The sequence below is a fragment of the Rhinolophus ferrumequinum genome, chromosome 2, assembly GCF_004115265.2.
Source record: "Rhinolophus ferrumequinum isolate MPI-CBG mRhiFer1 chromosome 2, mRhiFer1_v1.p, whole genome shotgun sequence".
Lineage (NCBI taxonomy): Eukaryota > Metazoa > Chordata > Mammalia > Chiroptera > Rhinolophidae > Rhinolophus > Rhinolophus ferrumequinum.
In genome coordinates, this window is record NC_046285.1 from 20488704 (window position 1) to 20502069 (window position 13366).

General features: G+C 33.1%; 1 protein-coding gene across 3 annotated transcripts in view; it reads left to right on the forward strand.

The window, feature by feature from the left end:
* Positions 1–13366, forward strand: part of CADM2 (cell adhesion molecule 2) — a 1072141-nt gene that overhangs the window by 338940 nt on the left and 719835 nt on the right. The window lies entirely within an intron of this gene.

Genomic DNA, 13366 nt, shown 5'->3' on the forward strand with positions numbered 1-13366 from the left:
TTTCTAAATTAACCTAGAACACCCACACCCATAAAGAAAAAATCCTGTTGTCAGAAAGTAGCTTGTCTACCTTCCTGGATTTCTGAGTGTTTAAAAAAAAAAAATCTCTTTGATAAGTAATAAAACTACAAGCATGGGTGTGGTTTTCTGGACTTTTATAATCTGCTAGGTACAGAAAGCACAAACTGAGATACCAGAATAATACCTCACTCCAAACCATAGCACGCAGAAGTGCTATGACCATATTTGAGTGAAATTCCAATGTTGGAAAAAAATTTAAAAAGTACTAAACATAGACTAACAATAACAGTGTATAAACTACATGAGGGAAAGTAGCCCAACAAAACATATAGAAAAATTAGCATAGCATAAACATTTGAAAACAAAACAATGTGAAAGAGACGGTAGAATAAAAATGTTTAACATCAAACATTTTTAAAAGGTTAATATAAAAAGATTTTTACATTGAAAATTTAAAAGAGATTTAAAAACATGTTGGAAAGAGACATAATAAAAGTTTTAAAAAAAGAGCCATGTCTGAAATTACATCTTCTAGTCTTGAAAATGTTGACCTCAATGCTAAATTTTAAACTATGGATAAAACAGTAGTTTGCAGAACAAGAGTAAATTACTAAACTAGAAGATAATAGAAATTACAAAGTTGTAGTACTGAAAAGACGGGGAAAATGTAATGGGGAGGCAAAGATATAGTATGAATGATAGAATGAAGCAATATGGAGAGAAAAACGAAAATGAGGGAGAAGGGATATTTTAAGGTAATGGCAGATACATTTCTATAATTGATGAAAAGGAAATATATGAATCCTACATTTGAAGAAGCACATTTAGTTTTAGGCCTGAACAGGATGAATAAAAAACAAATCCTAAACCTAGATTCATTGTAGTAAAATTGCAGAAAGCAAAGACAAGAAAAAATTAGAAGCAACCAGAGAGTAAAGGTAGATACTTACAAACAATATTTAAAATAGCAATAAATTTGTTATCAGTAAAAATGAAAGCCAAAAAAACAACAACAAGGGTATAACTTCAGATTCTTCAAGGGTTCACTTCACAATGAATGTTTTTTTAGAAGTGAAATAGAAATAAAATTAACACTTTTATGTTTTTGGAATTTTAAAACTGACTCAGAACATTCAGAAAATGCTGTGAATACTGCAAAGGTCTTGAGTTAGGTATACCATAGTAGAGTGATCCAGAGTGCTAATAAGTTTCCATTAATGTATCCACCATTATGTTCCTTATCTAATAATGTGATACAATTTGATGTTATATTTCATCCAACAATATTAATAATAAGATTTATTTATTGAAGTGGCAACTTCAGTGCTCTTCACTTTAGATTCCATGGTTCAACCGTGATTCATTTCAATTAGTGTGTTTCATAAGGCAGTACAATTTAAAGGAGCAACTTCATATTAAATAAATAAATAAATAAATAAATAAATAAATAAATAACAGTTTTAAATAAAAAATATAACAGTTTTAAATAAAAAATATGACAGTTTTAAAGTTAAATAAATAAACAAATAAATAAATAACAGTTTTAAATAAAAAATAAAACAGTTTTAAATAAAAAATATAACAGTTTTAAAGTTAAGGAAAATAAAAAAAACTAAATGAAAATTAGGTGAAGAACAAGGTATGACGACACACATGGTATTAAAAGTTCTCATAATGAATCAGTAATAATAGCTATCATTCAGTACATAAAATGTTATTTTTTCTTTCAGTTTTTTAATGAATGCCTCATCCGTCCCTTAATATAAATATGATTAAACTATCCTATTTGCAGATATAAGCCAGAGGTAAAAGTTAATTAGTATAAAATTCTGTCACATTATGTAACTAAAATAATTACCATAGAACAGTGGTTCTCAACAAGGGGCAATTTTGTCCCCAAGGGAACATCTGGCAATGTCTGGAGACCTAGATTGTTCTAACTCAGGATGAGGGATGATACTCGACCCAGTGGGTAGAGGTCAGGGATGATGCTCGATACCCTACGATGTACAGGCAGGCTCCCCACAGAAAATAATAATCTGCTCTGTAGTGTCACAACTGAGAAACCCCCCTCTAGAATACTTAGGGCAAATGCTGAGCAAACTGAAGAAATATATACACACACACACACACACACACACACACACACACACACATACATACATATATATACATATGCATATATACATACATACATATACATATATATATGTTTAATATATAAGCAAAGCAAAAATATGAACTTCCTTTTTCTATAGTGTTTTTTCTGTGGTTTGAAACTGACTGGCATCTCAGAGATTCTTGGTAGTTTTCATGTAACACAAGCTACAGTGTGAAAGTGTTCTCTCTCCAGGCAATCTCCCTAGTACGGTTTCTGTAGCTGCTGGCAATTCCCCTGACAGTCAGCTTGGTTCGAGGACACTGTCTTGACAATGGAGCAGACACACAACAGGCCGACAGACTTCTACTTTGCTCACTCCAGTTTCGGAATTCGACACATTTATATTGAGACAAAAATAATAAAATATATTGACACACTCCCCTTTAAGTATTAATGCCTTACCTTTTCCAATGTCAGCAACCCCTCAGCAATGCAGCTTGCTCTCGAGCTGATAAAGCATTTATTTTGTTTTCTGTAACTTCCTTTTGGGGTCTAGCTCATTTATTTTTAATTCATAATACTTCCCAGGATTTTATCATATCGATTAGTGTATTTCAGATACCAGTTATTGTGGTCCATCTTTTTAAAAGGAAGTATATTGAAAATGAAATTTCCCACAGTTATGATTTATCCTTGTTTGAATCCTTTTAAGTTCTACCAGCATCTGCTGTAATATCATTCTAATTCGGGATTTTCTCATATAAGTTTTAAGATGATAAAACTCGCATTTTAAGTGAAAGAATCTTTTAAAAAATCAAGAAAAATAACTATATTTTTAAACTGTATTTTTAATTTATCTTTAGTAGTGTAAGAGGTGTGTCTATGGGTTAAAATATTTGATTCTCTTTAAAATTATATGAAATACTGCATTGTCCTCAATTTTGTTTTTCCAAGGAAAATATTGAAAACAATATGATTTAACCTTATTAATTTTTCATGAATTGGGCTTATGAATCTTAAGATCTGTTTTTCTAATCTGAACTGTGCTACATATGAGTCTTTGATCCGTCAGTGCATGAATAAAGAATGCTGTTTTTCAGAATTAAGAGGAAATGAAGCCTAAGGAGATACATTACAGAATAAGAAGTTCTAAATAAAATATAAAAGTCTTGAATTTTAGATCTCATTGACCAAATCATTTGTATTCCTGGTATATTGTTCACACGTATAACATAGAGTATTATTTTATATAATACATTTATCCTGAGTCATATGTATTATTTGACAAGCTAGAATCAGTAAGGTAAGTTTGCCCATTTATAAAATTGCTATTTACGTATATGTTCAGGGAACAGATATATCCAGAGTTTTATAATAAATTATCTCTAGGGTCCAAAATTAAACTTTATATAACATTATATAGAAACAGTTTATTTATAATATCTAAGGGTCAAAGCACATTTTAAAATACCTAATAGTTCCAATATAATATAAATGTCTCCTATCAAGCTTATGCGATCTTGATAATGTTATAAGAGTATATTCAATATTATGTGAAAAAACACCACTCTCTAAACTATCCAGCTTTGTTTGCCTCTCATGTTTTTGATAGCATGTCCTTTTTTTCCCCCCTCAAGATGGCATTTTAGTTGTCTTTTAATCATGTCCTCATCTTGCCATGCAAAACCCAACGTCCAAGTTTCAAGCTCTATACCTGAATACACATCTTATGCAGAGGAATGCTATCTAATTCACAGACTCTAATTCACAAGGAGTCTACACCTTTGGTGAAAAGTGTTTCATTTTCACCTGTTGGCATCCTGATGACACAAACCATTTGCTCATAATGCCATAATCCCTGGTCTGTGAATTGTCAGGAGAGGCTTAGGAAGTAGATAAGTATACAAACTAATGGGGAAAATGATGTATTATTATCTGTCCTGTATATGACATCTTCAGATTTAAAAAAAATAAAAAAAAAGAGCATTTTCTTTTTTTTTTTTTTTTTGCTTTATGAAGCCATCTCTGACTTCAGAAAGAGCTTCTGAAAAGGCTGCTAAGATTAATCAGAGACCCATTCTGATGATATGGAAGGAAAGTCTAGATGGAGGCCAGATCAGGACGGGGTTATGGCCTTTCCAGAGAGGCAGAGATAAGACACTCTTAGATAGGATAAGAATTTTAAACTTGTTCAATAAGGAGTAATCTAGAAAAAAAGGACATGAAATCACTTGCATATCCAGATACTTTGGGAAGCCAGTAAAAATCAATATTGACTCCAAGGACATGCATTGTCATTATATTTTCATTGTGATGTTTCGCCTCTGCCTGAGATTTTTCTAGTCAATGAATTGGTCCTGCCCGTTTAACACTTTGGACAATTTTGACAAAGCAGTATTCCCTTTTCCTTTCAAGCATTCTTAGCCCTTCTAATCCCGATTTCCCATAGCACCCATATTCTTGGAACGCTGTTGCTGCTTGCTGTCTTTATTTCTTCACTTGTCACTCACCCTGAAATCTAATGCAATCTCTACTTGTGATAAATTTAGTCTTCATTTCAGGTTCCTTGCACACAGCTTCTTAAACCCAGGGAATATTCGGATAAGGTAGGGATAAGGGGAACATCTTTAGTTTTGTTTTTTTATAATTAGCCCCTTTCAACCATACCTGAGTTTATGCTAATGATGTTGCCAGAGGAACCAACCATGGTAATTACAGGGCTGGAACAAGGACTGGATATAGAGCTCATCATCAAAGGCCAATGATTTAATCAGCCAGGCCTGCAGATGGAAACTCCATTAAGAAACCTAAATGAAGAGATCTGAAGAGCTTCCAGGTTGCCGAACACACTGAGATGCTGGGAGGGGGTTAGTGGAGAGGGCATGGAAGTGCTTTCCTCCTTCCCACTTTCCTGTTTATCCATTCGGCTGTTTCCTCGTTGTATCCTTTATAACAAACCAGGAATAATAAGTAAAGGACTTCCCTAAGTTCTGTAGGCCCTTCTAGTAAATTATCCAACCTGAGGAGGAGGGTCCTGGAAACCTACAGGCCAGTCAACAGTACAGGGGATCCAGATCTGTGACTGGGGGTCAGTCTTGTTGGACTGGCCTCTGGCCTGTGGGGTCTGGATAGTTTCATAATTGAATTATAGGACATCTGATTGGTGTCTGGAGAGTCAGAGAGTTAGTGTGGGAAAAACCCACACACATTGGGTGTCAGCAATGTTATGAGCAGAGAGTCGAGAGAAATATTTGTATTTCTCGTTAATACTCCCCAACCATTTCTCTGAAAATATCTCACCAAGGTTATCAACAATGCCCTTTCGACTAAATTCAAAGTAAATCCCTAAGACTTTATTTAAACTATATATATATATATATACACACAAAGTTGTTTTTCTTGAAATACTCTGTTCCTTTAACTTCTTTGTTCAGGTGTTTTCTTCGTATTTCTCCCACTTGCCTGAATACTGCCTTTTGGTCTCGTGTGCAGATGTGCCAGTTCCACTTACTTCAGCTCTTGTTATATTGGTGTTCCTTTGGATTATGCCATCGCTGTCATCTCCTATCATTCAGTAGGTCAAGACTCACTCATGACCGATGTATCACATCGCCTGCCTGACAAGTCCGCTTGCATGTCCCATGGGGACCTTACATGCAAGTCGGAAATTAAACAAATCCTTCCATATTCTTCCCACATCTCTGTGTTACATGAGCCTCTTTCTGGATCCCATATTCACCACCGACCAGAATACCTAGTTAAAAAGTTCTATCAGTTTTGCCTCTGTTATATTTCTAGTATCATTCTCTACATTTCTAGAAAACAACTCTCTTATAATACGTTTAATGCTAAAACGCTAAACAAACAGCATCACGACCTGTTTTTCTTGCTCCAATATTGCCCCCATCATTTGCGAATCTCTAAAAAAGTCACAGTGACCTTTATGAAGTGCATACCTCATCAACCAGCTTTCAGTTCTTCCCATAGCATCCCTCCTAGGGCACTATGATGATAGTGGTAGTTGAGAGAATAAGGTCGTTGAGAGCATATGAATAAATGTAACTAAAAATTCTAACATAACACCTAACATGCAGTACTTAATCAGTAATCCTGGCTGTGCTGCTGCTAATAAAGACAACATGTCTGTATTTCTTTTTTATCCCCACTCGCCTTTAGTACCAGGAGGGACAGGACTTTATATCTGCTGTGCATACCACAGAAACTAACACAGAAATGAGTACTCAAGAAGTATTCCCTCAATAAATAGCTAACAAGAACAGTAGATATTTGTATAAGACTTCAGTGTTTGCCAAATGTTTTCATATTATTTTTCTTTATGAGAAAGATACACTTATTAGATATTACACATTATTAGAAAGATACACGCATATGGGTTGAGACTCAAAATGTTTTAAGCATTTATACAAAGTCCCAGTGCTCTTAGATAACAGAATCGAGTGTCAAAATCAAGTCTGTTGGATTCTAAACCCAAAGATCTCCCACATACCACCTTGACTCTTCTTGACTCTTCTTAATCGATTAAATACAGTCCTATTGAATCTTGAGTAGGACTCTATGTACAGTCTGAGGAAAGCATCCAAAATAAATCATAGCCTTTGATCCATACTTCTCCAGACATAGTCGTGAATTAAAGATGAGCAAAACTGTACTTTACTTTATATATATATAAAGTAACTGTACTTTACTTTATAAATAAAATATGACAACTTGTTGCTTACATAATTTGTCCCTAGGTTATTTTAACTATGATCCCCAAAACATATAATCTGGACATAATATTTTAAAGGAGCATGATTCTATATTAAAAAAGGAAGAGGAACTTGTATTCTCTTAACAAATTGTTTTTTAGTTTCCTCTTGGCCGTATTATGATTAGCACTTGCAGATCTCTTTGGTTAAAAACATTCTGTGGGGGCCGGCCCGGTGGCTCAAGCAGTTAGAGCTCCATGCTCCTAACTCCGAAGACTGCTGGTTCGATTCCCACATGGGCCAGTGGGCTCTCAACCACAAGGTTGCCAGTTCGATTGTTCGAGTCCCATAAGGGATGGTGGGCTGTGTCTCCTGCAACTAGCAATGGCAACTGGACCTGGAGCTGAGCTGCGCTCTCCACAACTAAGATTGAAAGGACAACAACTTGACTTGGAAAAAAAAAAATGTCCTGAAAGTACACACTGTTCCCCAATTAAAAACAAACAAACAAACAAACAAACGAACAACAACAAAAAAACATTCTCTGGACATCTTCTCCCTATTTCCACTGCCCCAGCTTCCACAGAAATTGGAGCATCAAGTTAAGCCTTTGAAGTCAGCACCAGTGTCACAGTCTTATTTCTCATTAATTAGCTGTGTGCTCAGTTTATCTCAACATGCTCTCTCCTGCCAGCTCTGCAAAACCTTGCCCTCTGCACAGAGCTAGAGTCTACCAAATATTAAAAGTTAAGCAAGGAAGTTTTAACTTTGTGTGTTACCTGGCAAAGGGTCTGACAACACAGTCTGCTTCATGTTCAATCTGGAATAGTGGTGGTAGTGCAAACTGTGAGGCCAAGAGACATAGTGTGAATCACGGTCACGTAAGCTCCCATGTTGGTGAAGTCTTATAACTTCTCAGGTTTTCAGGATCCTCTTCTGTGGAAAGAAATAGTGCCTCTCCCATAGAATTGTTTTCAAATTTAAGAATTAGAACAGTTAATAAGCTTGAGAGTATTAAATAGCTCCTAGCATGCAATACATATGCAGTATGTTCATTTACTTCCTTCTTTCCTTCCTTCCTTCCTTCCTTCCTTCCTTCCTTCCTTCCTTCCTTCCTTCCTTCCTTCTTCCCTTCCTTCCTTCCTTTCTTCCTCCCTGCCTCCCACCCTCCCTCCCTTCTTCCCTTCTCTTTCTCTCTACTCTACCTCCCTTCCTTCCCTTTCTGCTGTGACCTCTAGAGTAAATTTTTGTCTTTTCTCCCACCTTCCCTTTGTGGTTTTTGAATATCAATCAATTACTTCTTTTAACCTATGGAGAAGTTAATAGTGAATGTCTACCTTGAGTAGGTTATCATTTAATTTTTTATCCATTGCCCTGATTTTTAAAATCAATCTCTGTCATGCTTTTCAAATTTCTCCATTTAACAAATATTTCTTGAGTGCCCACTGTGTTTGAGTGATTGTGGGGGATACTGAGATTCAGATAAAAAACAGAGGACATTTCTTTAAGGAATTTACATACATTTCTCAGCAAAAAAAATAAATGAATGAGAATTTGAACGTAAAGAAGTGTGATAAAGTGATTTATGAAAACTTATACCTCAAGTTTGAAACATAGTGAATGTTTATTATTGAATTTACTGAAATTAAGTAGGAATGACACTAGGTCCTCTCTTAACCTTTTCTTCCTCCCTCCATTTCTTCTTATTTTTCAGATAACCTGTATTTTAAGACTAAAAGAACATGATGATTATTGCTCGGAGATATAGTTTTAATATCTGAATAAGCAATCTTAATTTTAAGTGTTGTGTATATATTTAAGTGATTCTAAAGCCTCCATTGTTTTTCTAGTTAAATATACTTATCTTATAAATTGATAAGACATTTAAAGACAAGAAAATGGAAATTATCTTGTTCTTTACTTAAGATTGGTTTTATTGGTCAGAACACAGCAAGTATTCTAGAAAGTGCTGTCTGACTCACTTGGACAGTCTTTCATAGAATGTGTAGCCTTAGTGTGTTAATCTCTGTTTTAGGAAATATGACAAAATTTCTTTCATATCACCTGAGTTTATTTTCATTAAGCCAATGAGAAATTAAACCTGTTTTGAGAGTGAAATTAATAGATGTGAGTCTGTTTTCAATATTCACAACTGTAATATCAATAATAAAAAAAAATAATTGCAATCATCTTTGGAATGATTTTTTTTTTTTTACAACAAATGTAAGTTTGGTTATTTTAACAGAGGAGTCAAAGTGTTAGTCTCTTTCAATTGTAAATACTTAATGTAAAAGGTTAGTGCCCACTCCAGGTCACCACCCTCTAAAAGAGGCCTATACTGTCTATTATGTTCACAAGCTTATGTTCCTAGAGAATTAAACCTTCAAGGGTTGTGTTTTTACCATGGTTTAGATACAAGTATGTATTGGCTTGGTGGTAGTGATAATTAAAGCTATTTTACATCTTTTAGTAGTGTAAACATAATTACCACAGAAAGTGAGGAGAAATATGGACTAAAGCATGATTAGAAAGTTCCAGAAAAATATTAGGTTGATCTATGTTTGGACCAAGATAAATAGGGTTGATGCCTAATTATCTGTCTTGTTTTCTTTTTTATAATTTTGTTAGTAATTTCAGGTCACAGAAATTGAATGTTTCCTTTTGCTTTTTCACCTAAAATTAGACAATTTGCTGTGGTTGAGAAGACATGCTTTGTTGTGGCTTAGAATTCTATACTTTTACAATTCTAAAATAGCTTTTGAAAGTATAACTTAAGGAAGAAATCATCTTTCTGTGTCTCTCATACATATATATAATAAAACTCACTCTATAGATTGAATTTAAAACCAAAGAAAATAACTTGGTATTTTAATCTAATTACAACTATACTGACAATATATTGCATATCTTGATTATTTACAGATTTTGTTCAGCTTCTTTTTTTCTGTTTGTTTTTTTGGTAGTCATTTTAACTTGGCTTCTTTGCTGCTGATTGAGCCATTCACACAAGCCCTTCTGTTCCTTCCTACTCTCCATTTACTTAAACAGCTAATGTTTAGACATACTAGTAAGTTACATAAAACTAGTTTTTAAGCTTGCTAATTGAGTCTCTGGGATTATTGTTTTCAGTCAGAAGACTTCTTTCTACATCCTTGAAAAGGGCAATTTCCCTTCCAGTTTCATTTTAGAAAATTATTTAAATTTGTAGAAATGACTTTGTGCCATTCTGTGGTTCTGTGGTAACAAGTAACTTGTCTCTTGCAACATGTTATATCTCTGAAGTCCCTAGTGTTTTGCGTGAACACATATCAAAAATGCTTTGCATATCTTACAGATCAAAGCTATTGTGACCACAAGAAAGCAAACCAAACAAACAAATAGACAAACCAAAAACCCTAAGGACTTTTAAACAATAAAAAGGCTGCTGTGATGTATGAGTGTGTGTGTGTATGTGTGATTGTGTGTGTGTGTGTGTGTGTGTGTGTGTGTGTGTGTGTGTGTATATGATTCCAATATGTACTTTGTTTTATAGGAAATGGATTAGGCAAAAAAAAAAAAAAAAGGTCACTATAACTATGACTTAATTTTAATATGGAAATCTTTGCTTGTATAAACTGGAATTAAAACTAAAATTTGAATCCGATCTGCCAACTGACCTCACCTTTGCTGGGATTTTCTGATGGAAATTGAAATGCTCTGAAGTCCACACATTTCCAATTTGCCCTGGATACAGCAGGATGACTAAATTATGATAGACTTTTCTCTTCCAAATCAATCAACTTTTAGTACAGAGATTTCCTCAAGTGTCACAAATTCTGAAATAGAAAGGATTAAATTTTGGATGCTGCAAGCTCTAATCAGCAAGTGGAATTTGATTCTTGAACATCTGAATCAAATGATTAAAATGTTTTGTAGATAGACTAAACCTTGAAAATATTAAGTTTAAAGAAAACCTCTTCAGGAAATTTGTGTAGATAGATATCAATTGATTTGGCATTTCTGTAGTGGTATAAAAATATTTCTATTATATTACACTATAATTTGATATAACCTGATATTATGGGTGGATTTGGCCCCCCTCCCAAAAAAACGATGTTGTAGTGTTAATCCCCGTTACTTCACATTGTGACCTTATTTGGAGACAGGATCTTTATGGAAGTAATTAAAATGAGTTCAGTAGGATGGGTTCTAATCCAATATGACAGGTGATATAAAAAGGGTAAATGTGAACACAGAGACATACAGGAACAGAAAGAGGATAGCGTAAAGACAAACAGGGAGAAAACAATCATCCACAAACTAAAGGGAGAGATATAGAAGGAACCAAACCTGTGGACACTTTGATTTTGGACTTTTAGCCTCCAGAACTGTGAGGCAATATATTTCTGTTGTTTATGGCACCTAGTTAATGGTATTTTGTTGTTGGAGCTGGAAAAAGCAAATGCACATATTTATTTTTCTAAAATTTCCAAATTATGTGTGTTTGTGTGTGTGTGTGTGTGTATATATATATATACATATATGCATATATTGTGTATATTTCATAACTATATAAAATATATTTAACTGTAACTGTATTAACTATTTTAGATATTTTTTATATATTACAACTAATCATTTAAACCATTCAGAATTTCAGTTTTTTCCTTGAAATATATTTTGTGACAGCAAATTACAGTGTTCACTTTCAGATGGATCTTTATAAAAGAAAAATGATGGAAATATTTGAGAATTAGAGTTTCAGTTTTCCTACTTAGTAATATTTACCAGTGCTTTTTAATCTTTAAAAATATAAAAATCACTTTTCTTGGTTTCTGTTTAGGAGATAACCAATTTTTTCAGTTCTTCTGATTAAATTCATCTTGCAGATAATATGTCATAGTTATTTTAATATATGGTAGAAATAAAGTCAATTCTAGTGCAGGTCTATTTCAAGTTCATGTAAGAGAATCACTGCATTTTCAAAGAGTTGCTGGAAATCTTTACAATGCCTGCAAGCACAAGGCTCTCCTTATTGCCTAGAAATATTTGGGCCATTAACCAGCAGTGTCAACCTGGCTACCTCAGCTAACCTCTCTCAGTCTGTTTTTTCTGTTATACAATAAATGTTGAACTGGATAAATTGCTCGTCTCTTTTGAACTATGATAGCACTTATCATCTCTACCTATAATTTCACACAAAATAGTTTCAATATGGTATAGTATTCATATGTAATCTCTTAGTTTTCTCTTTTGTAACCTTGTTTAAACTTCTGTATGTTTTCATTTTAAAATGTTTTAAAGTACGTGAAAAGGCAAACGCATTTTAAATTTTGTTGTCCTCCTCCAGCAACACTGGTAACACTGCTGTGTCCATATTTTATTTTTCTGTGTATTCCTTTCTACATTGTTTAATGCATTTTCCTAATATGAATACAGTGAATTAATTGAAATAGGGAACATTAAATTATACCTGGATTTTTCCTAGAGAGACTGTCTTACAAATATTCCTGATTTATTAACTATTAAAAAACACCTCTGAAATTTTAAGATAATAAATGTGGGGTGATATTTAAATGAATCTCTAACGTCATATAATAGGAACATATTTGTTTCCTACCACAGATGATATAACACTAATTTCATATTTTTACCCACAAAGGTCCATTTAGAAAAGTTTATTAGACACAAGGTAATTGAATAAAATTATGATAATGGATATTTTAAAATAAAGTAAAGACAAAAATTGAATTCATAGGGATCATTTATTTCTAGGATCCTGAAGAGCTTTAATAGGTTGTAGAAAAGGAATTCAAAGATAGGTAAAGAAGTCCCTTTAGTTCAACCCAAAATATTGGTAGAAGTAAATAGGATTTCAAAATCATTTTTATCCTTGCAGTTTTTTTTTGTTGTTGTTTGTTTGTTTTTTTTAATGTAATATTATTTCACCCAGGACTTTTTCTAGCAATTAAAAAAAAATATCTCCCCAATTTTCTCTAAGAAAAATTGAAACCATAGAATTAGAAAACAATAAAAAAAGCACTTTGACATATTAAAGACTTTTAAAAATATATACTATGTTTTTATTTTGGTGTCAGCAGTATAAATAATACATTTTATTATTAATCAAGACTGTTTTAAAATGAAATGATAGGAAGTGATTTGGTCACATGCTTCATTGAATTCCTAATACTGTTCTCAATAAATATATCATCAGCAGATATCATATAAATTACTACATTTTATATCTGCCAGTTAGCTATCTACTCAATTATAATCAATTTTTATGTTGAGTTGAATAGTAAAATATTTAAATATTTTCTTTTTTACCATTAAGTATTTTATTTAAGACTGCAAATGATTGTTTTAAATGAACTTTAAATAAAAAAAAATAGGTGAAAACCAATTCACTATGATATAAGAAATTATAAGAAAATTTTGGAGTGGCTCTATTAATGTCAGACACATGTAATTTCAGAATAAAGATTTTACCAGGATTTAAGAATGTAATTTCCTATGTTAAAGGGATACATTCATTAAGAAGACATAACAGTAC